Here is a 24,442-nt window from a genome sequence, read left to right on the forward strand (position 1 = left end):
TTCACCTAACACTCAAAAAGTTCCCAGTTTGAAACTGGGCAGAAAATTTCTTTTTATTTAGGATTTTTCTGTTACTATTAGCAGAAAAAATATTTTTGAAAGCCCATATGCAAATTGCACTTCCAGGTTTAATACTTTTCCATTCCCCAAGAGGCAGTTTCTGTAGTGTAGTGGTTATCACGTTCATCTCATATGCGAAAGATCCTCAGTTTGAAAGTGGGCAGAAACAAACTTTTACTTTATGATTTTTTGAGGATTCTCTTACTATGGGTCTTCCAGGTTCAATATTTTTCCAACCCTGCAGAGGCAGTTTCTGTAGTGTAGTGGTTATCACGTTTGCCTCACACGCGAAAGGTCCCCAGTTCGAAACTCGGCAGAAACATATTTTTACGTTATGATTTTAAGAGTATTCTGTTACTAAGGCTCTTCCAGGTTCAATACTTTTCCGTACCCACAGAGGCAGTTTCTGTAGTGTAGTGGTTATCATATTCGCCTCAGACGCGAAAGGTCCCCAGTTTGAAAGTGGGCAGAAACATACTTTTACTTTATGATTTTATGAGGATACTGTTACTATGGGTCTTCCAGGTTCAATACTTTTCCATCTCCGCAGAGGCAGTTTCTGTAGTGTAGTGGTTATCACGTTCGCCTAACACGCGAAAGGTCTCCAGTTCGAAACTGGGCAGAAACATTTTTTTTATTTAGGATTTTAGGATTTTTCTGTTACTAGTAGCAGAAAAAATATTTTTGAAAGCCCATATGCAAATTGCACTTCCAAGTTTAATTCTTTTCCGTTCCCCAAGAGGCAGTTTTTGTAGTGTAGTGGTTATCACGTTCGCCTCACACGCGAAATGTCGCCAGTTCGAAACTGCGCAGAAACATACTTTTAAGTTATGATTTTAAGAGTATTCTGTTACTATGGCTCTTCCAGGTTCAATACTTTTCCGTCCCCACAGAGGCAGTTTCTGTAGTGTAGTGGTTATCACATTCGCCTAACACGCGAAAGGTCCCCAGTTTGAAAGTGGGCAAAAACATACTTTTACTTTATGATTTTATGAGGATTCTTTTACTATGGGTCTTCCTGGTTCAATACTTTTCTGTCCCCGCAGAGGCAGTTTCTGTAGTGTAGTGGTTATCACGTTCACCTCACACGCGAAAGGTCCCCAGTTTGAAACTGGGCAGAAACTTTTTTTTTATTTATGATTTTAGGATTTTTCAGTTACTATTAGCAGAAAAAATATTTTTGAAAGCCCATATGCAAATTGCACTTCCGAGTTTAATTCTTTTCAGTTCTCCAAGAGGCATTTTTTGTAGTGTAGTGGTTATCACATTCATCTAATATGCAAAAGGTCCTCAGTTTGAAAGTAGGCAGAAACATATTTTTACTTTATGATTTTATAAGTATTCTGTTACCTATGGGTCTTCCAGGTTCAATACTTTTCCTTCATCACAGAGGTAGTTTCTGAAATGTAGTGGTTATCACGTTTGCCTCACACGCAAAAGTTCCCCAGTTCGAAACTGGGCAGAAACATACTTTTACGTTATGATTTTAAGAGTATTCTGTTACTATGGCTCTTCCAGGTTCAATACTTTCCGTCCCCACAGAGGCAGTTTCTGTTGTGCAGTGGTTATCACATACGCCTAACACACAAAAGGTCCCCAGTTTGAAAGTGGGCAAAAACATACTTTTACTTTATGATTTTATGAGGATTTTTTTACTATTGGTCTTCCAGGTTCAATACTTTTCCATCTCCAAAGATGCAGTTTCTGTAGTGTAGTGGTTATCACATTCGCCTAACACGCGAAAGGTCCCCAGTTCGAAACTGGGCAGAAATATTTTTATTATTTAGGATTTTAGGATTTTTCTGTTACGAGTAGCAGAAAAAATATTTTTGAAAGCCCATATGCAAATTGCACTTCCAAGTTTAATTCTTTTCCGTTCCCCAAGAGGCAGCTTTTGTAGTGTAGTGGTTATCACATTCATCTCATATACGAAAGGTCCTCAGTTTGAAAGTAGGCAGAAACATACTTTTACTTTATGATTTTATTAGTATTCTATTACTATGGCTCTTCCAGGTTCAATACTTTTCCGTCCCCACAGAGGCAGTTTTTGTAGTGTAGTGGTTATCACAATCGCCTAACACGCGAAAGGTCCCCAGTTTGAAAGTGGGCAGAAACATACTTTTACTTTCAATACTTTTCCGTCCCCGCAGAGGCAGTTTCTGTAGTGTAGTGGTTATCACGTTCGCCTAACACGTGAAAGGTCCCCAGTTTGAAGCTGGGCAGAAACTTTTTTTTTATTTATGATTTTAGGATTTTTCTGTTACTATTAGCTGAAAAAATATTTTTGAAAGCCCATATGCAAATTGCACTTCCGAGTTTAATTCTTTTCAGTTCTCCAAGAGGCAGTTTTTGTAGTGTAGTGGTTATCATATTCATCTCATATGCGAAAGATCCTCAGTTTGAAAGTAGGCAGAAACATACTTTTACATTACGATTTTATTAGTATTCTGTTACTATGGCTCTTCCAGGTTCAATTCTTTTCCGTTGGCACAGATGCAGTTTCTGTAGTGTAGTGGTTATCACGTTCGCCTAACGCTCAAAAAGTTCCCAGTTTGAAACTGGGCAGAAAATTTCTTTTTATTTAGGATTTTTCTGTTACTATTAGCAGAAAAAATATTTTTGAAAGCCCATATGCAAATTGCACTTCCAGGTTTAATTCTTTTCCATTCCCCAAGAGGCAGTTTCTGTAGTGTAGTGGTTATCACGTTCATCTCATATGTGAAAGATCCTCAGTTTGAAAGTGGGGCAGAAACATACTTTTACATTATGATTTTAAGAGTATTCTGTTACTATGGCTCTTCCAGGTTCAATACTTTGCCACTCCACTAGAGGCTGTTTCTGTTGTGTAGTGGTTATCACGTTCATCTCATATGCGAAAGGTCCTCAGTTTGAAAGTGGGCAGAAATATACTTTTACTTTATGTTTTTTTGAGGATTCTGTTACTATGGGTCTTCCAGGTTCAATATTTTTCCATCCCTGCAGAGGTAGTTTCTGTAGTGTAATGGTTATCATGTTCGCCTCAAACGCGAAAGGTCCCCAGTTCGAAACTGGGCAGAAACATACTTTTATGTTATGATTTTAAGAGTATTCTGTTACTATGGCTCTTCCAGGTGCAATACTTTCCATTCACACAGAGATGCAGTTTTTGTAGTGTAGTGGTTATCACATTCCCCTAACACGCGAAAGGTCCCCAGTTTGAAACTGGGCAGAAACATTTTTATTATTTATGATTTTAGGATTTTTCTGTTACTAGTAGCAGAAAAAATATTTTTGAAAGCCCATATGCAAATTGCACTTCCAAGTTTAATTCTTTTCCGTTCCCCAAGAGGCAGTTTTTGTAGTGTAGTGGTTATCACATTCATCTCATATGCGAAAGGTCCTCAGTTTGAAAGTAGGCAGAAACATACTTTTACTTTATGATTTTATTAGTATTCTGTTACTATGGCTCTTCCAGGTTCAATACTTTTCCGTCCCCACAGAGGCAGTTTCTGTAGTGTAGTGGTTATCACAATCGCCTAACATGCGAAAGGTCCCCAGTTTGAAAGTGGGCAGAAACATACTTTTACTTTCAATACTTTTCCGTCCTCGCAGAGGTAGTTTCTGTAGTGTAGTGGTTATCACATTCGCCTAACACGTGAAAGGTCCCCAGTTTGAAGCTAGGCAGAAAATTTTATTTTTTATTTATGATTTTAGGATTTTTCTGTTACTATAAGCAGAAAAAATATTTTTGAAAGCCCATATGCAAATTGCACTTCCGAGTTTAATTCTTTTCAGTTCTCCAAGAGGCAGTTTTTGTAGTGTAGTGGTTATCATATTCATCTCATATGCGAAAGGTCCTCAGTTTGAAAATAGGCAGAAACCTAATTTTACATTATGATATTATTAGTATTCTGTTACTATGGCTCTTCCAGGTTCAATACTTTTCCGTTGGCACAGATGCAGTTTCTGTAGTGTAGTGGTTATCACGTTCACCTAACACTCAAAAAGTTCCCAGTTTGAAACTGGGCAGAAAATTTCTTTTTATTTAGGATTTTTCTGTTACTATTAGCAGAAAAAATATTTTTGAAAGCCCATATGCAAATTGCACTTCCAGGTTTAATACTTTTCCATTCCCCAAGAGGCAGTTTCTGTAGTGTAGTGGTTATCACGTTCATCTCATATGCGAAAGATCCTCAGTTTGAAAGTGGGCAGAAACAAACTTTTACTTTATGATTTTTTGAGGATTCTCTTACTATGGGTCTTCCAGGTTCAATATTTTTCCAACCCTGCAGAGGCAGTTTCTGTAGTGTAGTGGTTATCACGTTTGCCTCACACGCGAAAGGTCCCCAGTTCGAAACTCGGCAGAAACATATTTTTACGTTATGATTTTAAGAGTATTCTGTTACTAAGGCTCTTCCAGGTTCAATACTTTTCCGTACCCACAGAGGCAGTTTCTGTAGTGTAGTGGTTATCATATTCGCCTCAGACACGAAAGGTCCCCAGTTTGAAAGTGGGCAGAAACATACTTTTACTTTATGATTTTATGAGGATACTGTTACTATGGGTCTTCCAGGTTCAATACTTTTCCATCTCCGCAGAGGCAGTTTCTGTAGTGTAGTGGTTATCACGTTCACCTCACACGCGAAAGGTCCCCAGTTTGAAACTGGGCAGAAACTTTTTTTTTATTTATGATTTTAGGATTTTTCAGTTACTATTAGCAGAAAAAATATTTTTGAAAGCCCATATGCAAATTGCACTTCCGAGTTTAATTCTTTTCAGTTCTCCAAGAGGCATTTTTTGTAGTGTAGTGGTTATCACATTCATCTAATATGCAAAAGGTCCTCAGTTTGAAAGTAGGCAGAAACATATTTTTACTTTATGATTTTATAAGTATTCTGTTACCTATGGGTCTTCCAGGTTCAATACTTTTCCTTCATCACAGAGGTAGTTTCTGTAGTGTAGTGGTTATCACATTTGCCTCACACGCAAAAGTTCCCCAGTTCGAAACTGGGCAGAAACATACTTTTACGTTATGATTTTAAGAGTATTCTGTTACTATGGCTCTTCCAGGTTCAATACTTTCCGTCCCCACAGAGGCAGTTTCTGTTGTGCAGTGGTTATCACATACGCCTAACACACAAAAGGTCCCCAGTTTGAAAGTGGGCAAAAACATACTTTTACTTTATGATTTTATAAGGATTTTTTTACTATTGGTCTTCCAGGTTCAATACTTTTCCATCTCCAAAGATGCAGTTTCTGTAGTGTAGTGGTTATCACATTCGCCTAACACGCGAAAGGTCCCCAGTTCGAAACTGGGCAGAAATATTTTTATTATTTAGGATTTTAGGATTTTTCTGTTACGAGTAGCAGAAAAAATATTTTTGAAAGCCCATATGCAAATTGCACTTCCAAGTTTAATTCTTTTCCGTTCCCCAAGAGGCAGCTTTTGTAGTGTAGTGGTTATCACATTCATCTCATATACGAAAGGTCCTCAGTTTGAAAGTAGGCAGAAACATACTTTTACTTTATGATTTTATTAGTATTCTATTACTATGGCTCTTCCAGGTTCAATACTTTTCCGTCCCCACAGAGGCAGTTTTTGTAGTGTAGTGGTTATCACAATCGCCTAACACGCGAAAGGTCCCCAGTTTGAAAGTGGGCAGAAACATACTTTTACTTTCAATACTTTTCCGTCCACGCAGAGGCAGTTTCTGTAGTGTAGTGGTTATCACGTTCGCCTAACACGTGAAAGGTCCCCAGTTTGAAGCTGGGCAGAAACTTTTTTTTTATTTATGATTTTAGGATTTTTCTGTTACTATTAGCTGAAAAAATATTTTTGAAAGCCCATATGCAAATTGCACTTCCGAGTTTAATTCTTTTCAGTTCTCCAAGAGGCAGTTTTTGTAGTGTAGTGGTTATCATATTCATCTCATATGCGAAAGATCCTCAGTTTGAAAGTAGGCAGAAACATACTTTTACATTACGATTTTATTAGTATTCTGTTACTATGGCTCTTCCAGGTTCAATTCTTTTCCGTTGGCACAGATGCAGTTTCTGTAGTGTAGTGGTTATCACGTTCGCCTAACGCTCAAAAAGTTCCCAGTTTGAAACTGGGCAGAAAATTTCTTTTTATTTAGGATTTTTCTGTTACTATTAGCAGAAAAAATATTTTTGAAAGCCCATATGCAAATTGCACTTCCAGGTTTAATTCTTTTCCATTCCCCAAGAGGCAGTTTCTGTAGTGTAGTGGTTATCACGTTCATCTCATATGTGAAAGATCCTCAGTTTGAAAGTGGGGCAGAAACATACTTTTACATTATGATTTTAAGAGTATTCTGTTACTATGGCTCTTCCAGGTTCAATACTTTGCCACTCCACTAGAGGCTGTTTCTGTTGTGTAGTGGTTATCACGTTCATCTCATATGCGAAAGGTCCTCAGTTTGAAAGTGGGCAGAAATATACTTTTACTTTATGTTTTTTGAGGATTCTGTTACTATGGGTCTTCCAGGTTCAATATTTTTCCATCCCTGCAGAGGTAGTTTCTGTAGTGTAATGGTTATCATGTTCGCCTCAAACGCGAAAGGTCCCCAGTTCGAAACTGGGCAGAAACATACTTTTATGTTATGATTTTAAGAGTATTCTGTTACTATGGCTCTTCCAGGTGCAATACTTTCCATTCACACAGAGATGCAGTTTTTGTAGTGTAGTGGTTATCACATTCCCCTAACACGCGAAAGGTCCCCAGTTTGAAACTGGGCAGAAACATTTTTATTATTTATGATTTTAGGATTTTTCTGTTACTAGTAGCAGAAAAAATATTTTTGAAAGCCCATATGCAAATTGCACTTCCAAGTTTAATTCTTTTCCGTTCCCCAAGAGGCAGTTTTTGTAGTGTAGTGGTTATCACATTCATCTCATATGCGAAAGGTCCTCAGTTTGAAAGTAGGCAGAAACATACTTTTACTTTATGATTTTATTAGTATTCTGTTACTATGGCTCTTCCAGGTTCAATACTTTTCCGTCCCCACAGAGGCAGTTTCTGTAGTGTAGTGGTTATCACAATCGCCTAACATGCGAAAGGTCCCCAGTTTGAAAGTGGGCAGAAACATACTTTTACTTTCAATACTTTTCCGTCCTCGCAGAGGTAGTTTCTGTAGTGTAGTGGTTATCACATTCGCCTAACACGTGAAAGGTCCCCAGTTTGAAGCTAGGCAGAAAATTTTATTTTTTATTTATGATTTTAGGATTTTTCTGTTACTATAAGCAGAAAAAATATTTTTGAAAGCCCATATGCAAATTGCACTTCCGAGTTTAATTCTTTTCAGTTCTCCAAGAGGCAGTTTTTGTAGTGTAGTGGTTATCATATTCATCTCATATGCGAAAGGTCCTCAGTTTGAAAATAGGCAGAAACCTAATTTTACATTATGAAATTATTAGTATTCTGTTACTATGGCTCTTCCAGGTTCAATACTTTTCCGTTGGCACAGATGCAGTTTCTGTAGTGTAGTGGTTATCACGTTCACCTAACACTCAAAAAGTTCCCAGTTTGAAACTGGGCAGAAAATTTCTTTTTATTTAGGATTTTTCTGTTACTATTAGCAGAAAAAATATTTTTGAAAGCCCATATGCAAATTGCACTTCCAGGTTTAATACTTTTCCATTCCCCAAGAGGCAGTTTCTGTAGTGTAGTGGTTATCACGTTCATCTCATATGCGAAAGATCCTCAGTTTGAAAGTGGGCAGAAACAAACTTTTACTTTATGATTTTTTGAGGATTCTCTTACTATGGGTCTTCCAGGTTCAATATTTTTCCAACCCTGCAGAGGCAGTTTCTGTAGTGTAGTGGTTATCACGTTTGCCTCACACGCGAAAGGTCCCCAGTTCGAAACTCGGCAGAAACATATTTTTACGTTATGATTTTAAGAGTATTCTGTTACTAAGGCTCTTCCAGGTTCAATACTTTTCCGTACCCACAGAGGCAGTTTCTGTAGTGTAGTGGTTATCATATTCGCCTCAGACGCGAAAGGTCCCCAGTTTGAAAGTGGGCAGAAACATACTTTTACTTTATGATTTTATGAGGATACTGTTACTATGGGTCTTCCAGGTTCAATACTTTTCCATCTCCGCAGAGGCAGTTTCTGTAGTGTAGTGGTTATCACGTTCGCCTAACACGCGAAAGGTCTCCAGTTCGAAACTGGGCAGAAACATTTTTTTTATTTAGGATTTTAGGATTTTTCTGTTACTAGTAGCAGAAAAAATATTTTTGAAAGCCCATATGCAAATTGCACTTCCAAGTTTAATTCTTTTCCGTTCCCCAAGAGGCAGTTTTTGTAGTGTAGTGGTTATCACGTTCGCCTCACACGCGAAATGTCGCCAGTTCGAAACTGCGCAGAAACATACTTTTAAGTTATGATTTTAAGAGTATTCTGTTACTATGGCTCTTCCAGGTTCAATACTTTTCCGTCCCCACAGAGGCAGTTTCTGTAGTGTAGTGGTTATCACATTCGCCTAACACGCGAAAGGTCCCCAGTTTGAAAGTGGGCAAAAACATACTTTTACTTTATGATTTTATGAGGATTCTTTTACTATGGGTCTTCCTGGTTCAATACTTTTCTGTCTCCGCAGAGGCAGTTTCTGTAGTGTAGTGGTTATCACGTTCGCCTAACACGCAAAAGGACCCCAGTTTGAAACTGGGCAGAAAGTTTTTTTTTATTTATGATTTTAGGATTTTTCAGTTACTATTAGCAGAAAAAATATTTTTGAAAGCCCATATGCAAATTGCACTTCCGAGTTTAATTCTTTTCAGTTCTCCAAGAGGCATTTTTTGTAGTGTAGTGGTTATCACATTCATCTAATATGCAAAAGGTCCTCAGTTTGAAAGTAGGCAGAAACATATTTTTACTTTATGATTTTATAAGTATTCTGTTACCTATGGGTCTTCCAGGTTCAATACTTTTCCTTCATCACAGAGGTAGTTTCTGTAGTGTAGTGGTTATCACGTTCGCCTCACACGCGAAAGGTCCCCAGTTCGAAACTGGCCAGAAACATACTTTTATGTTATGATTTTAAGAGTATTCTGTTACTATGGCTCTTCCAGGTGCAATACTTTTCCGTCCTCTCAGAGGCAGTTTCTGTAGTGTAGTGGTTATCACGTTTGCCTCACACGCAAAAGTTCCCCAGTTCAAAACTGGGCAGAAACATACTTTTACGTTATGATTTTAAGAGTATTCTGTTACTATGGCTTTTCCAGGTTCAATACTTTCCGTCCACACAGAGGCAGTTTCTGTTGTGTAGTGGTTATCACATACGCCTAACACACAAAAGTTCCCCAGTTTGAAAGTGGGCAAAAACATACTTTTACTTTATGATTTTATGAGGATTTTTTTACTATTGGTCTTCCAGGTTCAATACTTTTCCATCTCCAAAGATGCAGTTTCTGTAGTGTAGTGGTTATCACATTCGCCTAACACGCGAAAGGTCCCCAGTTCGAAACTAGGCAGAAACATTTTTATTATTTATGATTTTAGGATTTTTCTGTTAAGAGTAGCAGAAAAAATATTTTTGAAAGCCCACATGCAAATTGCACTTCCAAGTTTAATTCTTTTCCGTTCCCCAAGAGGCAGCTTTTGTAGTGTAGTGGTTATCACATTCATCTCATATGCGAAAGGTCCTCAGTTTGAAAGTAGGCAGAAACATACTTTTACTTTATGATATTATTAGTATTCTGTTACTATGGCTCTTCCAGGTTCAATACTTTTCCGTTGGCACAGATGCAGTTTCTGTAGTGTAGTGGTTATCACGTTCGCCTAACGCTCAAAAAGTTCCCAGTTTGAAACTGGGCAGAAAATTTCTTTTTATTTAGGATTTTTCTGTTACTATTAGCAGAAAAAATATTTTTGAAAGCCCATATGCAAATTGCACTTCCAGGTTTAATTCTTTTCCATTCCCCAAGAGGCAGTTTCTGTAGTGTAGTGGTTATCACGTTCATCTCATATGTGAAAGATTCTCAGTTTGAAAGTGGGGCAGAAACATACTTTTACATTATGATTTTAAGAGTATTCTGTTACTATGGCTCTTCCAGGTTCAATACTTTGCCACTCCACTAGAGGCTGTTTCTGTTGTGTAGTGGTTATCACGTTCATCTCATATGCGAAAGGTCCTCAGTTTGAAAGTGGGCAGAAATATACTTTTACTTTATGTTTTTTTGAGGATTCTGTTACTATGGGTCTTCCAGGTTCAATATTTTTCCATCCCTGCAGAGGTAGTTTCTGTAGTGTAATGGTTATCATGTTCGCCTCAAACGCGAAAGGTCCCCAGTTCGAAACTGGGCAGAAACATACTTTTATGTTATGATTTTAAGAGTATTCTGTTACTATGGCTCTTCCAGGTGCAATACTTTCTGTTCACACAGAGATGCAGTTTCTGTAGTGTAGTGGTTATCACATTCCCCTAACACGCGAAAGGTCCCCAGTTTGAAACTGGGCAGAAACATTTTTATTATTTATGATTTTAGGATTTTTCTGTTACTAGTAGCAGAAAAAATATTTTTGAAAGCCCATATGCAAATTGCACTTCCAAGTTTAATTCTTTTCCGTTCCCCAAGAGGCAGTTTTTGTAGTGTAGTGGTTATCACATTCATCTCATATGCGAAAGGTCCTCAGTTTGAAAGTAGGCAGAAACATACTTTTACTTTATGATTTTATTAGTATTCTGTTACTATGGCTCTTCCAGGTTCAATACTTTTCCGTCCCCACAGAGGCAGTTTCTGTAGTGTAGTGGTTATCACAATCGCCTAACATGCGAAAGGTCCCCAGTTTGAAAGAGGGCAGAAACATACTTTTACTTTCAATACTTTTCCGTCCTCGCAGAGGTAGTTTCTGTAGTGTAGTGGTTATCACATTCGCCTAACACGTGAAAGGTCCCCAGTTTGAAGCTAGGCAGAAAATTTTATTTTTTATTTATGATTTTAGGATTTTTCTGTTACTATAAGCAGAAAAAATATTTTTGAAAGCCCATATGCAAATTGCACTTCCGAGTTTACTTCTTTTCAGTTCTCCAAGAGGCAGTTTTTGTAGTGTAGTGGTTATCATATTCATCTCATATGCGAAAGGTCCTCAGTTTGAAAATAGGCAGAAACCTAATTTTACATTATGATATTATTAGTATTCTGTTACTATGGCTCTTCCAGGTTCAATACTTTTCCGTTGGCACAGATGCAGTTTCTGTAGTGTAGTGGTTATCACGTTCACCTAACACTCAAAAAGTTCCCAGTTTGAAACTGGGCAGATAATTTCTTTTTATTTAGGATTTTTCTGTTACTATTAGCAGAAAAAATATTTTTGAAAGCCCATATGCAAATTGCACTTCCAGGTTTAATACTTTTCCATTCCCCAAGAGGCAGTTTCTGTAGTGTAGTGGTTATCACGTTCATCTCATATGCGAAAGATCCTCAGTTTGAAAGTGGGCAGAAACAAACTTTTACTTTATGATTTTTTGAGGATTCTCTTACTATGGGTCTTCCAGGTTCAATATTTTTCCAACCCTGCAGAGGCAGTTTCTGTAGTGTAGTGGTTATCACGTTTGCCTCACACGCGAAAGGTCCCCAGTTCGAAACTCGGCAGAAACATATTTTTACGTTATGATTTTAAGAGTATTCTGTTACTAAGGCTCTTCCAGGTTCAATACTTTTCCGTACCCACAGAGGCAGTTTCTGTAGTGTAGTGGTTATCATATTCGCCTCAGGCGCGAAAGGTCCCCAGTTTGAAAGTGGGCAGAAACATACTTTTACTTTATGATTTTATGAGGATACTGTTACTATGGGTCTTCCAGGTTCAATACTTTTCCATCTCCGCAGAGGCAGTTTCTGTAGGTCTCCAGTTCGAAACTGGGCAGAAACATTTTTTTTATTTAGGATTTTAGGATTTTTCTGTTACTAGTAGCAGAAAAAATATTTTTGAAAGCCCATATGCAAATTGCACTTCCAAGTTTAATTCTTTTTCGTTCCCCAAGAGGCAGTTTTTGTAGTTTAGTGGTTATCACATTCATCTCATATACGAAAGGTCCTCAGTTTGAAAGTAGGCAGAAACATACTTTTACTTTATGATTTTATGAGGATTCTGTTACTATGGGTCTTCCAGGTTCAATACTTTTCCGTCCTCGCAGAAGCAGTTTCTGTAGTGTAGTGGTTATCACGTTCACCTCACACGCGAAAGGTCACCTGTTCGAAACTGGGCAGAAACATACTTTTACGTTATGATTTTAATTCTGTTACTATGGCTCTTCCAGGTGCAATACTTTTCCGCCCCCACAGAGGCAGTTTCTGTAGTGTAGTGGTTATCACATTCACCTAACAAGCGAAAGGTCCCCAGTTTGAAAGTGGGCAGAAACATACTTTTACTTTCAATACTTTTCCATCCCCACAGAGACAGTTTCTGTAGTGTAGTGGTTATCACGTTCGCCTAACACGCGAAAGGTACCCAGATTGAAAATGGGCAGAAACTTTTTTTTATTTATGATTTTTGGATTTTTCTGTTACTATTAGCAGAAAAAATATTTTTGAAAGCCCATATGCAAATTGCATTTCCGAGTTTAATTCTTTTCCGTTCTCCAAGAGGCAGTTTTATCATATTCATCTCATATGCGAAAGGTACTCAGTTTGAAAGTAGGCAGAAACATACTTTTACTTTATGATTTTATTTGTATTCTGTTACTATGGCTCTTCCAGTTTCAATACTTTTCCATTGGCACAGACACAGTTTCTGTAGTGTAGTGGTTATCACATTCGCCTAACACGCAAAAAGTTCCCAGTTTGAAACTGAGCAGAAACATACTTTTACGTTATGATTTTAAGAGTATTCTGTTACTATGGGTCTTCCAGGTTCAATATTTTTCCTTCCCTGCAGAGGCAGTTTCTGTAGTGTAGGGGTTATCACGTTCGCCTCACACGCGAAAGGTCCCCAGTTCGAAACTGGGCAGAAACATACTTTTACATTATGATTTTAAGAGTATTCTGTTACTATGGCTCTTCCAGGTTCAATACTTTTCCATCCCCACAGAGGCAGTTTCTGTAGTGTAGTGGTTATCACATTCACCTAACACGCGAAAGGTCCCTAGTTTGAAAGTGGGCAAAAACATACTTTTACTTTATGATTTTATGAGGAATCTTTTACTATGGGTCTTCCAGGTTCAATACTTTTCTGTCCCCGCAGAGGCAGTTTCTGTAGTGTAGTGGTTATCACGTTCGCCTCACACGCGAAAGGTCCCCAGTTTGAAAGTGGGCAGAAACATACTTTTACTTTCAATACTTTTCCATTCCCACAGAGGCAGTTTCTGTAGTGTAGTGGTTATCACGTTCGCCTAACACGCGAAAAGTCCCCAGTTCGAAACTGGGCAGAAACATACTTTTACTTTATGATTTTATGAGTATTCTGTTACTATGGGTCTTCCAGGTTCAATACTTTTCCAACCCCGCAGCGGCAGTTTCTGTAGTGTAGTGATTATCACGTTCGCCTAACACGCGAAAGGTCCCCAGTTTGAAACTGGACAGAAACTTTTTTTTTATTTAAGATTTTAGGATTTTTCTGTTACTATTAGCAGAAAAAATATTTTTGAAAGCCCATATTGAAATTGCACTTCCGAGTTTAATTCTTTTCAGTTCTCCAAGAGGCAGTTTTTGTAGTGTAGTGGTTATCACATTCATCTCATATGCGAAAGGTCCTCAGTTTGAAAGTGGGCAGAAACATACTTTTACTTTATGATTTTTTGAGGTTTCTGTTACTATGGGTCTTCCAGGTTCAATATTTTTCCATCCCTGCAGAGGCAGTTTCTGTAGTGTAGTGGTTATCACGTTCGCCTCACACGCGAAAGGTCCCCAGTTAGAAACTTGGCAGAAAAAAGTTTTACGTTATGATTTTAAGAGTATTCTGTTACTATTGCTCTTCCAGGTTCAATACTTTTCCGTACCCACAGAGGCAGTTTCTGTAGTGTAGTGGTTATCACATTCGCCTCAGACGCGAAAGGTCCCCAGTTTGAAAGTGGGCAGAAACATACTTTTACTTTAAGATTTTATGAGTATACTGTTACTATTGGTCTTCCAGGTTCAATACTTTTCCATCCCCACAGAGGCAGTTTCTGTAGTGTAGTGGTTATCACGTTCGCCTAACACGCGAAAGGTCCCCAGTTCGAAACTGGGCAGAAACATTTTTTTTATGTATGATTTTAGGATTTTTCTGTTACTAGAAGCAGAAAAAATATTTTTGAAAGCCCATATGCAAATTGCACTTCCAAGTTTAATTCTTTTCCGTTCCTCAAGAGGCAGGTTTTGTAGTGTAGTGGTTATCACATTCATCTCATATGCGAAAGGTCCTCAGTTTGAAAGTGGGCAGAAACATACTTTTACTTTATGATTTTATGAGGATTCTGTTACTATGGCTCTTTCAGGTTCAATACTTTTCCGTACCCACAGAGGCAGTTTCTGTAGTGTAGTGGTTATCACATTCGCCTCCCTCGCGAAAGGTCCCCAGTTTGAAAGTGGGCAGAAACATACTTTTACGTTATGATTTTAAGAGTATTCTGTTACTATGGGTCTTCCAGGTTCATTATTTTTCTGTCCCTGCAGAGGCAGTTTCTGTAGTGTAGTGGTTATCACGTTCGCCTCATACGCGAAAGGTTCCCAGTTTGAAACTGGGCAGAAAAATACTTTTACGTTATGATTTTAAGAGTATTCTGTTACTATGGCTCTTCCAGGTTCAATACTTTTCCGTCCTCGCTGAAGCAGTTTCTGTAGTGTAGTGGTTATCACGTTCACCTCACACGCGAAACGTCCACTGTTCGAAACTGGGCAGAAACATACTTTTACGTTATGATTTTAATTCTGTTACTATGGGTCTTCCAGGTGCAATACATTTCCGTTTTTGCAGAGGCAGTTTCTGTAGTGTAGTGGTTATCATGTTCGCCTAACACGCGAAAGGTCCCCAGTTTGAAACTGGGCAGAAACTTTTTTTTTATTTAAGATTTTAGGATTTTTCTGTTACTATTAGCAGAAAAAATATTTTTGAAAGCCCATATGCAAATTGCACTTCCGAGTTTAATTCTTTTCAGTTCTCCAAGAGTCAGTTTTTGTAGTGTAGTGGTTATCACATTCATCTCATATGCGAAAGGTCCTCAGTTTGAATGTGGGCAGAAACATACTTTTACTTTATGATTTTTGGAGGATTCTGTTACTATGGCTCTTCCAGGTTCAATATTTTTCCATCCCTGCAGAGGCAGTTTCTGTAGTGTAGTGGTTATCACGTTTGCCTCACATGCGAAAGGTCCCCAGTTAGAAACTGGGCAGAAAATAGTTTTACATTATGATTTTAAGAGTATTCTGTTACTATGGCTCTTCCAGGTTCAATACTTTTCCGTACCCACAGAGGCAGTTTCTGTAGTGTAGTGGTTATCACATTCGCCTCAGACGCGAAAGGTCCCCAGTTTGAAAGTGGGCAGAAACATACTTTTACTTTATGATTTTATGAGTATACTGTTACTATGGGTCTTCCAGGTTCAATACTTTTCCATCCCCACAGAGGCAGTTTCTGTAGTGTAGTGGTTATCACGTTCGCCTAACACGCGAAAGGTCCCTAGTTTGAAAGTGGGCAAAAACATACTTTTACTTTATGATTTTATGAGGATTCTTTTACTATGGGTCTTCCAGGTTCAATACTTTTCTGTCCCCGCAGAGGCAGTTTCTGTAGTGTAGTGGTTATCACGTTCGCCTCACACGCGAAAGGTCCCCAGTTTGAAAGTGGGCAGAAACATACTTTTACTTTCAATACTTTTCCATTCCCGCAGAGGCAATTTCTGTAGTGTAGTGGTTATCACGTTCGCCAAACACGCGAAAAGTCCTCAGTTAGAAACTGGGCAGAAACATACTTTTACTTTATGATTTTATGAGTATTCTGTTACTATGGGTCTTCCAGGTTCAATAATTTTCCAACCCCGCAGCGGCAGTTTCTGTAGTGTAGTGGTTATCACGTTCGCCTAACCAGCGAAAGGTCCCCAGTTTGAAACTGGGCAGAAACTTTTTTTTTATTTAAGATTTTAGGATTTTTCTGTTACTATTAGCAGAAAAAATATTTTTGAAAGCCCATATTGAAATTGCACTTCCGAGTTTAATTCTTTTCAGTACTCCAAGAGGCAGTTTTTGTAGTGTAGTGGTTATCACATTCATCTCATATGCGAAAGGTCCTCAGTTTGAAAGTGGGCAGAAACATACTTTTACTTTATGATTTTTTGAGGATTCTGTTACTATGGGTCTTCCAGGTTCAATATTTTTCCATCCCTGCAGAGGCAGTTTCTGTAGTGTAGTGGTTATCACGTTCGCCTCTCACGCAAAAGGTCCCCAGTTAGAAACTGGGCAGAAAATAGTTTTACGTTATGATTTTAAGAGTATTCTGTTACTATGGCTCTTCCAGGTTCAATACTTTTCCGTACCCACAGAGGCAGTTTCTGTAGTGTAGTGGTTATCACGTTCGCCTAACACGCAAAAAGTTCCCAGTTTGAAACAGGGCAGAAAATTTCTTTTTATTTTGGATTTTTCTGGTACTATTAGCAGAAAAAATATTTTTGAAAGCCCATATGCAAATTGCACTTCCAGGTTTAATTCTTTTCCATTCCCCAAGAGGCAGTTTCTGTAGTGTAGTGGTTATCACGTTTATCTCATATGCAGAAGATCCTCAGTTTGAAAGTGGGGCAGAAACATACTTTTACATTTTGATTTTAAGAGTATTCTGTTACTATGGCTCTTCCAGGTTCAATACTTTGCCACTCCACAAGAGGCTGTTTCTGTAGTGTAGTGGTTATCACGTTCATCTAACACGCGAAAGGTCCCCTGTTTGAAACTGGGCAGGAATTTATTTTTTATTCAGGATTTTTCTGTTACTATTAGTCTAAAAAATAATATTGGAAGCCCATATGCAAATTGCACTTACAAGTTTAATTATTTTCCGTTCCCCAAGAGGCAGTTATTGTAGTGTAGTGGTTATCACATTCATCTCATATGCAAAAGGTCCTCAGTTTGAAAGTGGGCAGAAACATACTTTTACTTTATGATTTTATGAGGATTCTGTTACTATGGGTCTTCCAGGTTCAATACTTTTTCGTCCTCGCAGAGATAGTTTCTGTAGTGTAGTGGTTATTATGTTCGCCTCACACGAGAAAGGTCCCCAGTTCGAAACTGGGCAGAAACATACTTTTATGTTATGATTTTAAGAGTATTCTGTTACTATGGCTCTTCCAGGTGCAATACTTTTCCATCCTCTCGGAGGCAGTTTCTGTAGTGTAGTGGTTATCACGTTTGCCTCACACGCAAAAGGTCTCCAGTTCGAAACTGGGCAGAAACATACTTTTACGTTATGATTTTAAGAGTATGCTGTTACTATGGCTCTTCCAGGTTCAATACTTTCCATCCCCACAGAGGCAGTTTCTGTAGTGTAGTGGTTATCACATTCGCCTAACACTCAAAAAGTTCCCAGTTTGAAACTGGGCAGAAAATTTCTTTTTATTTAGGATTTTTCTGTTACTATTAGCAGAAAAAAATATTTTTGAAAGCCCATATGCAAATTGCACTTCCACGTTTAATTCTTTTCCATTCCCCAAGAGGCAGTTTCTGTAGTGTAGTGGTTATCACGTTCATCTCATATGCGAAAGATCCTCAGTTTGAAAGTGGGGCAGAAACATACTTTTACATTATGATTTTAAGAGTATTCTGTTACTATGGCTCTTCCAGGTTCAATACTTTGCCACTCCACAAGAGGCTGTTTCTGTAGTGTAGTGGTTATCACATTCATCTCATATGCGAAAGATCCTCAGTTTGAAAGTGGGCAGAAACATACTTTTACTTTATGATTTTATGAGTATTCTGTTACCTATGGGTCTTCCAGGTTCAATACTTTTCCGTCCTCGCAGAGGTAGTTTCTGTAGTGTAGTGGTTATCGCGTTCGCCTCACACGCGAAAGGTCCCCAGTTCGAAACTGGGCAGAAACATACTTTTACGTTATGATTTTAAGAGTATTCTGTTACTATGGCTCTTCCAGGTTCAATACTTTCCGTCCCCCACACAGGCAGTTTCTGTAGTGTAGTGGTTATCACATTCGCCTAACACACAAAAGGTCCCCAGTTTGAAAGTGGGCAGAAACATACTTTTACATAATGATTTTATGAGGATACTGTTACTATGGGTCTTCCAGGTTCAATACTTTTCCATCCCCGCAGAGGCAGTTTCTGTAGTGTAGTGGTTATCTCGTTCGCCTAACACGCGAAAGGTCCCCATTTCAAAACTGGGCAGAAACATTTTTTTTATTTAGGATTTTAGGATTTTTCTGTTACTAGTAGCAGAAAAAATATTTTTGAATGCCCATATGCAAATTGCACTTCCAAGTTTGATTCTTTTCCGTTCCCCAAGAGGCAGTTTTTGTAGTGCAGTGGTTATCACATTCATCTCATATGCAAAAGGTCCTCAGTTTGAAAGTAGGCAGAAACATACTTTTACTTTATGATTTTATGAGGATTCTGTTACTATGGATCTTCCAGGTTCAATACTTTTCCAACCTCGCAGAAGCAGTTTTTGTAGCGTAGTGGATATCATGTTCGCCTTACACGCGAAAGGTCCCCTGTTCGAAACTGGGCAGAAACATACTTTTACGTTATGATTTTAATTCTGTTACTATGGCTCTTCCAGGTGCAATACTTTTCCATTTTTGAAGAGACAGTTTCTGTAGTGTAGTGGTTATCACTTTCGAATCACATGCGAAAGGTCCCCAGTTCGAAACTGTGCAGAAACATACTTTTACTTTATGATTTTAAGAGTATTCTGTTACTATGGCTCTTCCAGGTTCAATACTTTTCCGACCCCACAGACGCAGTTTCTGTAGTGTAGTGGTTATCACATTCGCCTAACACGCGAAAGGTCCCCAGTTTGAAAGTGGGCAAAAACATACTTTTACTTTATGATTTTATGAGGATTCTTTTACTATGGGTCTTCCAGGTTCAATACTTTTCTGTCCCCGCAGAGGCAGTTTCTGTAGTGTAGTGGTTATCACGTTCGCCTAACACGCGAAAGGTCCCCAGTTTGAAACTGGGCAGAAACTTTTTTTTTATTTATGATTTTAGGATTTTTCTGTTACTATTAGCAGAAAAAATATTTTTGAAAGCCTATATGCAAATTGCCCTTCCGAGTTTAATTCTTTTCAGTTCTCCAAGAGGCAGTTTTTGTAGTGTAGTGGTTATCATATTCATCTCATATGCGAAAGGTCCTCAGTTTGAAAGTAGGCAGAAACATACTTTTACTTTATGATTTTATTAGTATTCTGTTACTATGGCTCTTCCAGGTTCAATACTTTTCCGTTGGCACAGACTCAGTTTCTGTAGTGTAGTGGTTATCACGTTCGCCTAACACGCAAAAAGTTCCCAGTTTGAAACAGGGCAGAAAATTTCTTTTTATTTTGGATTTTTCTGGTACTATTAGCAGAAAAAATATTTTTGAAAGCCCATATGCAAATTGCACTTCCAGGTTTAATTCTTTTCCATTCCCCAAGAGGCAGTTTCTGTAGTGTAGTGGTTATCACGTTTATCTCATATGCAGAAGATCCTCAGTTTGAAAGTGGGGCAGAAACATACTTTTACATTTTGATTTTAAGAGTATTCTGTTACTATGGCTCTTCCAGGTTCAATACTTTGCCGCTCCACAAGAGGCTGTTTCTGTAGTGTAGTGGTTATCACGTTCGTCTAACACGCGAAAGGTCCCCTGTTTGAAACTGGGCAGGAATTTATTTTTTATTCAGGATTTTTCTGTTACTATTAGTCTAAAAAATAATATTGGAAGCCCATATGCAAATTGCACTTACAAGTTTAATTATTTTCCGTTCCCCAAGAGGCAGTTATTGTAGTGTAGTGGTTATCACATTCATCTCATATGCGAAAGGTCCTCAGTTTGAAAGTGGGCAGAAACATACTTTTACTTTATGATTTTATGAGGATTCTGTTACTATGGGTCTTCCAGGTTCAATACTTTTCCATCCTCGCAGAGATAGTTTCTGTAGTGTAGTGGTTATTATGTTCGCCTCACACGCGAAAGGTCCCCAGTTCGAAACTGGGCAGAAACATACTTTTATGTTATGATTTTAAGAGTATTCTGTTACTATGGCTCTTCCAGGTGCAATACTTTTCCATCCTCTCGGAGGCAGTTTCTGTAGTGTAGTGGTTATCACGTTTGCCTCAAAAGCAAAAGGTCTCCAGTTCGAAACTGGGCAGAAACATACTTTTACGTTATGATTTTAAGAGTATGCTGTTACTATGGCTCTTCCAGGTTCAATACTTTCCATCCCCACAGATGCAGTTTCTGTAGTGTAGTGGTTATCACATTCGCCTAACACTCAAAAAGTTCCCAGTTTGAAACTGGGCAGAAAATTTCTTTTTATTCAGGATTTTTCTGTTACTATTAGCAGAAAAAATATTTTTGAAAGCCCATATGCAAATTGCACTTCCACGTTTAATTCTTTTCCATTCCCCAAGAGGCAGTTTCTGTAGTGTAGTGGTTATCACGTTCATCTCATATGCGAAAGATCCTCAGTTTGAAAGTGGGGCAGAAACATACTTTTACATTATGATTTTAAGAGTATTCTGTTACTATGGCTCTTCCAGGTTCAATACTTTGCCACTCCACAAGAGGCTGTTTCTGTAGTGTAGTTGTTATCACATTCATCTCATATGCGAAAGATCCTCAGTTTGAAAGTGGGCAGAAACATACTTTTACTTTATGATTTTATGAGTATTCTGTTACCTATGGGTCTTCCAGGTTCAATACTTTTCCGTCCTTGCAGAGGTAGTTTCTGTAGTGTAGTGGTTATCGCGTTCGCCTCACACGCGAAAGGTCCCCAGTTCGAAACTGGGCAGAAACATACTTTTACGTTATGATTTTAAGAGTATTCTGTTACTATGGCTCTTCCAGGTTCAATACTTTCCGTCCCCCACACAGGCAGTTTCTGTAGTGTAGTGGTTATCACATTCGCCTAACACACAAAAGGTCCCCAGTTTGAAAGTGGGCAGAAACATACTTTTACACAATGATTTTATGAGGATACTGTTACTATGGGTCTTCCAGGTTCAATACTTTTCCATCCCCGCAGAGGCAGTTTCTGTAGTGTAGTGGTTATCTCGTTCGCCTAACACGCGAAAGGTCCCCATTTCAAAACTGGGCAGAAACATTTTTTTTATTTAGGATTTTAGGATTTTTCTGTTACTAGTAGCAGAAAAAATATTTTGAAAGCCCATATGCAAATTGCACTTCCAAGTTTGATTCTTTTCCGTTCCCCAAGAGGCAGTTTTTGTAGTGCAGTGGTTATCACATTCATCTCATATGCAAAAGGTCCTCAGTTTGAAAGTAGGCAGAAACATACTTTTACTTTATGATTTTATGAGGATTCTGTTACTATGGATCTTCCAGGTTCAATACTTTTCCAACCTCGCAGAAGCAGTTACTGTAGCGTAGTGGATATCATGTTCGCCTTACACGCGAACGGTCCCCTGTTCGAAACTGGGCAGAAACATACTTTTACTTTATGATTTTAAGAGTATTCTGTTACTATGGCTTTTCCAGGTTCAATACTTTTCCGACCCCACAGACGCAGTTTCTGTAGTGTAGTGGTTATCACATTCGCCTAACACGCGAAAGGTCCCCAGTTTGAAAGTGGGCAAAAACATACTTTTACTTTATGATTTTATGAGGATTCTTTTACTATGGGTCTTCCAGGTTCAATACTTTTCTGTCCCCGCAGAGGCAGTTTCTGTAGTGTAGTGGTTATCACGTTCGCCTAACACGCGAAAGGTCCCCAGTTTGAAACTGGGCAGAAACTTTTTTTTTATTTATGATTTTAGGATTTTTCTGTTACTATTAGCAGAAAAAATATTTTTGAAAGCCCATATGCAAATTGCCCTTCCGAGTTTAATTCTTTTCAGTTCTCCAAGAGGCAGTTTTTGTAGTGTAGTGGTTATCATATTCATCTCATATGCGAAAGGTCCTCAGTTTGAAAGTAGGCAGAAACATACTTTTACTTTATGATTTTATTAGTATTCTGTTACTATGGCTCTTCCAGGTTCAATACTTTTCCGTTGGCACAGACTCAGTTTCTGTAGTGTAGTGGTTATCACGTTCGCCTAACACGCAAAAAGTTCCCAGTTTGAAACAGGGCAGAAAATTTCTTTTTATTTTGGATTTTTCTGGTACTATTAGCAGAAAAAATATTTTTGAAAGCCCATATGCAAATTGCACTTCCAGGTTTAATTCTTTTCCATTCCCCAAGAGGCAGTTTCTGTAGTGTAGTGGTTATCACGTTTATCTCATATGCAGAAGATCCTCAGTTTGAAAGTGGGGCAGAAACATACTTTTACATTTTGATTTTAAGAGTATTCTGTTACTATGGCTCTTCCAGGTTCAATACTTTGCCACTCCACAAGAGGCTGTTTCTGTAGTGTAGTGGTTATCACGTTCGTCTAACACGCGAAAGGTCCCCTGTTTGAAACTGGGCAGAAATTTATTTTTTATTCAGGATTTTTCTGTTACTATTAGTCTAAAAAATAATATTGGAAGCCCATATGCAAATTGCACTTACAAGTTTAATTATTTTCCGTTCCTCAAGAGGCAGTTATTGTAGTGTAGTGGTTATCACATTCATCTCATATGCGAAAGGTCCTCAGTTTGAAAGTGGGCAGAAACATACTTTTACTTTATGATTTTATGAGGATTCTGTTACTATGGGTCTTCCAGGTTCAATACTTTTCCGTCCTCGCAGAGGTAGTTTCTGTAGTGTAGTGGTTATTATGTTCGCCTCACACGCGAAAGGTCCCCAGTTCGAAACTGGGCAGAAACATACTTTTATGTTATGATTTTAAGAGTATTCTGTTACTATGGCTCTTCCAGGTGCAATACTTTTCCATCCTCTCAGAGGCAGTTTCTGTAGTGTAGTGGTTATCACGTTTGCCTCACACGCAAAAGGTCTCCAGTTCGAAACTGGGCAGAAACATACTGTTACGTTATGATTTTAAGAGTATGCTGTTAGTATGGCTCTTCCAGGTTCAATACTTTCCATCCCCACAGAGGCAGTTTCTGTAGTGTAGTGGTTATCACGTTCGCCTAACACTCAAAAAGTTCCCAGTTTGAAACTGGGCAGAAAATTTCTTTGTATTTAGGATTTTTCTGTTACTATTAGCAGAAAAAATTTTTTTGAAAGCCCAAATGCAAATTGCACTTCCACGTTTAATTCTTTTCCATTCCCCAAGAGGCAGTTTCTGTAGTGTAGTGGTTATCACGTTCATCTTATATGCGAAAGATCCTCAGTTTGAAAGTGGGGCAGAAACATACTTTTACATTATGATTTTAAGAGTATTCTGTTACTATGGCTCTTCCAGGTTCAAAACTTTGCCACTCCACAAGAGGCTGTTTCTGTAGTGTAGTGGTTATCACATTCATCTCATATGCGAAAGATCCTCAGTTTGAAATTGGGCAGAAACATACTTTTACTTTATGATTTTATGAGTATTCTGTTACCTATGGGTCTTCCAGGTTCAATACTTTTACGTCCTCGCAGAGGTAGTTTCTGTAGTGTAGTGGTTATCGCGTTCGCCTCACACGCGAAAAGTCCCCAGTTCGAAACTGGGCAGAAACATACTTTTACGTTATGATTTTAAGAGTATTCTGTTACTATGGCTCTTCCAGGTTCAATACTTTCCGTCCCCCACACAGGCAGTTTCTGTAGTGTAGTGGTTATCACATTCGCCTAACACACAAAAGGTCCCCAGTTTGAAAGTGGGCAAAAACATACTTTTACTTTATGATTTTATGAGGATTCTGTTACTATGGGTCTTCCAGGTGCAATACTTTTCCATTTCCAACGATGCAGTTTCTGTAGTGTAGTGGTTATCACATTCGCCTAACACGCGAAAGGTCCCCAGTTGGAAACTGGGCAGAAACATTTTTATTATTTATGATTTTAGGATTTTTCTGTTACTAGTAGCAGAAAAAATATTTTTGAAAGCCCATATGCAAATTGCACTTCCAAGTTTAATTCTTTTCCGTTCCCCAAGAGGCAGTTTTTGTAGTGTAGTGGTTATCAAATTCATCTCATATGCGAAAGGTCCTCAGTTTGAAAGTAGGCAGAAACATACTTTTACTTTATGATTTTATTAGTATTCTGTTACTATGGCTCTTCCAGGTTCAATACTTTTCCGTCCCCACAGAGGCAGTTTCTGTAGTGTAGTGGTTATCACGTTCGCCTAACACGCGAAAGGTCCCCAGTTTGAAAGTGGGCAGAAACATACTTTTACTTTCAATACTTTTCCGTCCCCGCATAGGCTGTTTCTGTAGTGTAGTG

The 24,442-nt window shown here is 38.4% G+C and overlaps 31 non-coding genes across 31 annotated transcripts; all 31 read left to right on the top strand.

Annotated features, from left to right (window-relative positions):
• The first annotated feature begins 615 nt into the window (after nucleotides 1-615).
• On the top strand, nucleotides 616-688 carry TRNAV-AAC (transfer RNA valine (anticodon AAC)). Its single transcript has one exon. It is a non-coding gene; the product is annotated as a tRNA-Val (tRNA).
• Nucleotides 689-1,760: 1,072 nt separating this feature from the next.
• TRNAV-AAC (transfer RNA valine (anticodon AAC)) lies at nucleotides 1,761-1,833 on the top strand. Its single transcript has one exon. It is a non-coding gene; the product is annotated as a tRNA-Val (tRNA).
• Nucleotides 1,834-2,215: 382 nt separating this feature from the next.
• TRNAV-AAC (transfer RNA valine (anticodon AAC)) lies at nucleotides 2,216-2,288 on the top strand. The gene has a single exon. It is a non-coding gene; the product is annotated as a tRNA-Val (tRNA).
• Nucleotides 2,289-3,047: 759 nt separating this feature from the next.
• On the top strand, nucleotides 3,048-3,120 carry TRNAL-CAA (transfer RNA leucine (anticodon CAA)). Its single transcript has one exon. It is a non-coding gene; the product is annotated as a tRNA-Leu (tRNA).
• A 1,866-nt stretch (nucleotides 3,121-4,986) lies between these two features.
• On the top strand, nucleotides 4,987-5,059 carry TRNAV-CAC (transfer RNA valine (anticodon CAC)). Its single transcript has one exon. It is a non-coding gene; the product is annotated as a tRNA-Val (tRNA).
• Nucleotides 5,060-5,291: 232 nt separating this feature from the next.
• TRNAV-AAC (transfer RNA valine (anticodon AAC)) lies at nucleotides 5,292-5,364 on the top strand. Its single transcript has one exon. It is a non-coding gene; the product is annotated as a tRNA-Val (tRNA).
• A 382-nt stretch (nucleotides 5,365-5,746) lies between these two features.
• Nucleotides 5,747-5,819, top strand: TRNAV-AAC (transfer RNA valine (anticodon AAC)). Its single transcript has one exon. It is a non-coding gene; the product is annotated as a tRNA-Val (tRNA).
• Nucleotides 5,820-6,577: 758 nt separating this feature from the next.
• Nucleotides 6,578-6,650, top strand: TRNAL-CAA (transfer RNA leucine (anticodon CAA)). Its single transcript has one exon. It is a non-coding gene; the product is annotated as a tRNA-Leu (tRNA).
• A 1,522-nt stretch (nucleotides 6,651-8,172) lies between these two features.
• On the top strand, nucleotides 8,173-8,245 carry TRNAV-AAC (transfer RNA valine (anticodon AAC)). Its single transcript has one exon. It is a non-coding gene; the product is annotated as a tRNA-Val (tRNA).
• A 767-nt stretch (nucleotides 8,246-9,012) lies between these two features.
• TRNAV-CAC (transfer RNA valine (anticodon CAC)) lies at nucleotides 9,013-9,085 on the top strand. Its single transcript has one exon. It is a non-coding gene; the product is annotated as a tRNA-Val (tRNA).
• Nucleotides 9,086-9,165: 80 nt separating this feature from the next.
• TRNAV-CAC (transfer RNA valine (anticodon CAC)) lies at nucleotides 9,166-9,238 on the top strand. The gene has a single exon. It is a non-coding gene; the product is annotated as a tRNA-Val (tRNA).
• Nucleotides 9,239-9,470: 232 nt separating this feature from the next.
• On the top strand, nucleotides 9,471-9,543 carry TRNAV-AAC (transfer RNA valine (anticodon AAC)). The gene has a single exon. It is a non-coding gene; the product is annotated as a tRNA-Val (tRNA).
• Nucleotides 9,544-10,302: 759 nt separating this feature from the next.
• TRNAL-CAA (transfer RNA leucine (anticodon CAA)) lies at nucleotides 10,303-10,375 on the top strand. The gene has a single exon. It is a non-coding gene; the product is annotated as a tRNA-Leu (tRNA).
• Nucleotides 10,376-10,456: 81 nt separating this feature from the next.
• On the top strand, nucleotides 10,457-10,529 carry TRNAV-AAC (transfer RNA valine (anticodon AAC)). The gene has a single exon. It is a non-coding gene; the product is annotated as a tRNA-Val (tRNA).
• Nucleotides 10,530-12,945: 2,416 nt separating this feature from the next.
• On the top strand, nucleotides 12,946-13,018 carry TRNAV-CAC (transfer RNA valine (anticodon CAC)). Its single transcript has one exon. It is a non-coding gene; the product is annotated as a tRNA-Val (tRNA).
• A 345-nt stretch (nucleotides 13,019-13,363) lies between these two features.
• TRNAV-AAC (transfer RNA valine (anticodon AAC)) lies at nucleotides 13,364-13,436 on the top strand. Its single transcript has one exon. It is a non-coding gene; the product is annotated as a tRNA-Val (tRNA).
• Nucleotides 13,437-14,164: 728 nt separating this feature from the next.
• TRNAV-AAC (transfer RNA valine (anticodon AAC)) lies at nucleotides 14,165-14,237 on the top strand. The gene has a single exon. It is a non-coding gene; the product is annotated as a tRNA-Val (tRNA).
• Nucleotides 14,238-14,961: 724 nt separating this feature from the next.
• On the top strand, nucleotides 14,962-15,034 carry TRNAV-AAC (transfer RNA valine (anticodon AAC)). The gene has a single exon. It is a non-coding gene; the product is annotated as a tRNA-Val (tRNA).
• Nucleotides 15,035-16,027: 993 nt separating this feature from the next.
• On the top strand, nucleotides 16,028-16,100 carry TRNAV-AAC (transfer RNA valine (anticodon AAC)). The gene has a single exon. It is a non-coding gene; the product is annotated as a tRNA-Val (tRNA).
• A 1,246-nt stretch (nucleotides 16,101-17,346) lies between these two features.
• Nucleotides 17,347-17,419, top strand: TRNAV-CAC (transfer RNA valine (anticodon CAC)). Its single transcript has one exon. It is a non-coding gene; the product is annotated as a tRNA-Val (tRNA).
• A 570-nt stretch (nucleotides 17,420-17,989) lies between these two features.
• Nucleotides 17,990-18,062, top strand: TRNAV-CAC (transfer RNA valine (anticodon CAC)). Its single transcript has one exon. It is a non-coding gene; the product is annotated as a tRNA-Val (tRNA).
• Nucleotides 18,063-19,092: 1,030 nt separating this feature from the next.
• TRNAV-AAC (transfer RNA valine (anticodon AAC)) lies at nucleotides 19,093-19,165 on the top strand. Its single transcript has one exon. It is a non-coding gene; the product is annotated as a tRNA-Val (tRNA).
• Nucleotides 19,166-20,106: 941 nt separating this feature from the next.
• TRNAV-CAC (transfer RNA valine (anticodon CAC)) lies at nucleotides 20,107-20,179 on the top strand. Its single transcript has one exon. It is a non-coding gene; the product is annotated as a tRNA-Val (tRNA).
• Nucleotides 20,180-20,259: 80 nt separating this feature from the next.
• TRNAL-CAA (transfer RNA leucine (anticodon CAA)) lies at nucleotides 20,260-20,332 on the top strand. The gene has a single exon. It is a non-coding gene; the product is annotated as a tRNA-Leu (tRNA).
• Nucleotides 20,333-20,901: 569 nt separating this feature from the next.
• TRNAV-CAC (transfer RNA valine (anticodon CAC)) lies at nucleotides 20,902-20,974 on the top strand. The gene has a single exon. It is a non-coding gene; the product is annotated as a tRNA-Val (tRNA).
• Nucleotides 20,975-21,855: 881 nt separating this feature from the next.
• TRNAV-AAC (transfer RNA valine (anticodon AAC)) lies at nucleotides 21,856-21,928 on the top strand. Its single transcript has one exon. It is a non-coding gene; the product is annotated as a tRNA-Val (tRNA).
• Nucleotides 21,929-22,869: 941 nt separating this feature from the next.
• On the top strand, nucleotides 22,870-22,942 carry TRNAV-CAC (transfer RNA valine (anticodon CAC)). The gene has a single exon. It is a non-coding gene; the product is annotated as a tRNA-Val (tRNA).
• An 80-nt stretch (nucleotides 22,943-23,022) lies between these two features.
• TRNAV-CAC (transfer RNA valine (anticodon CAC)) lies at nucleotides 23,023-23,095 on the top strand. Its single transcript has one exon. It is a non-coding gene; the product is annotated as a tRNA-Val (tRNA).
• Nucleotides 23,096-23,664: 569 nt separating this feature from the next.
• TRNAV-CAC (transfer RNA valine (anticodon CAC)) lies at nucleotides 23,665-23,737 on the top strand. The gene has a single exon. It is a non-coding gene; the product is annotated as a tRNA-Val (tRNA).
• Nucleotides 23,738-23,970: 233 nt separating this feature from the next.
• TRNAV-AAC (transfer RNA valine (anticodon AAC)) lies at nucleotides 23,971-24,043 on the top strand. The gene has a single exon. It is a non-coding gene; the product is annotated as a tRNA-Val (tRNA).
• A 270-nt stretch (nucleotides 24,044-24,313) lies between these two features.
• Nucleotides 24,314-24,386, top strand: TRNAV-AAC (transfer RNA valine (anticodon AAC)). The gene has a single exon. It is a non-coding gene; the product is annotated as a tRNA-Val (tRNA).
• The last annotated feature ends 56 nt before the right edge of the window (nucleotides 24,387-24,442 follow it).

Source organism: Taudactylus pleione, unplaced genomic scaffold (genome assembly GCF_031769625.1).
Source record: "Taudactylus pleione unplaced genomic scaffold, aTauple2 ptg000050l, whole genome shotgun sequence".
Classification (NCBI taxonomy): Eukaryota; Metazoa; Chordata; class Amphibia; order Anura; family Myobatrachidae; genus Taudactylus; species Taudactylus pleione.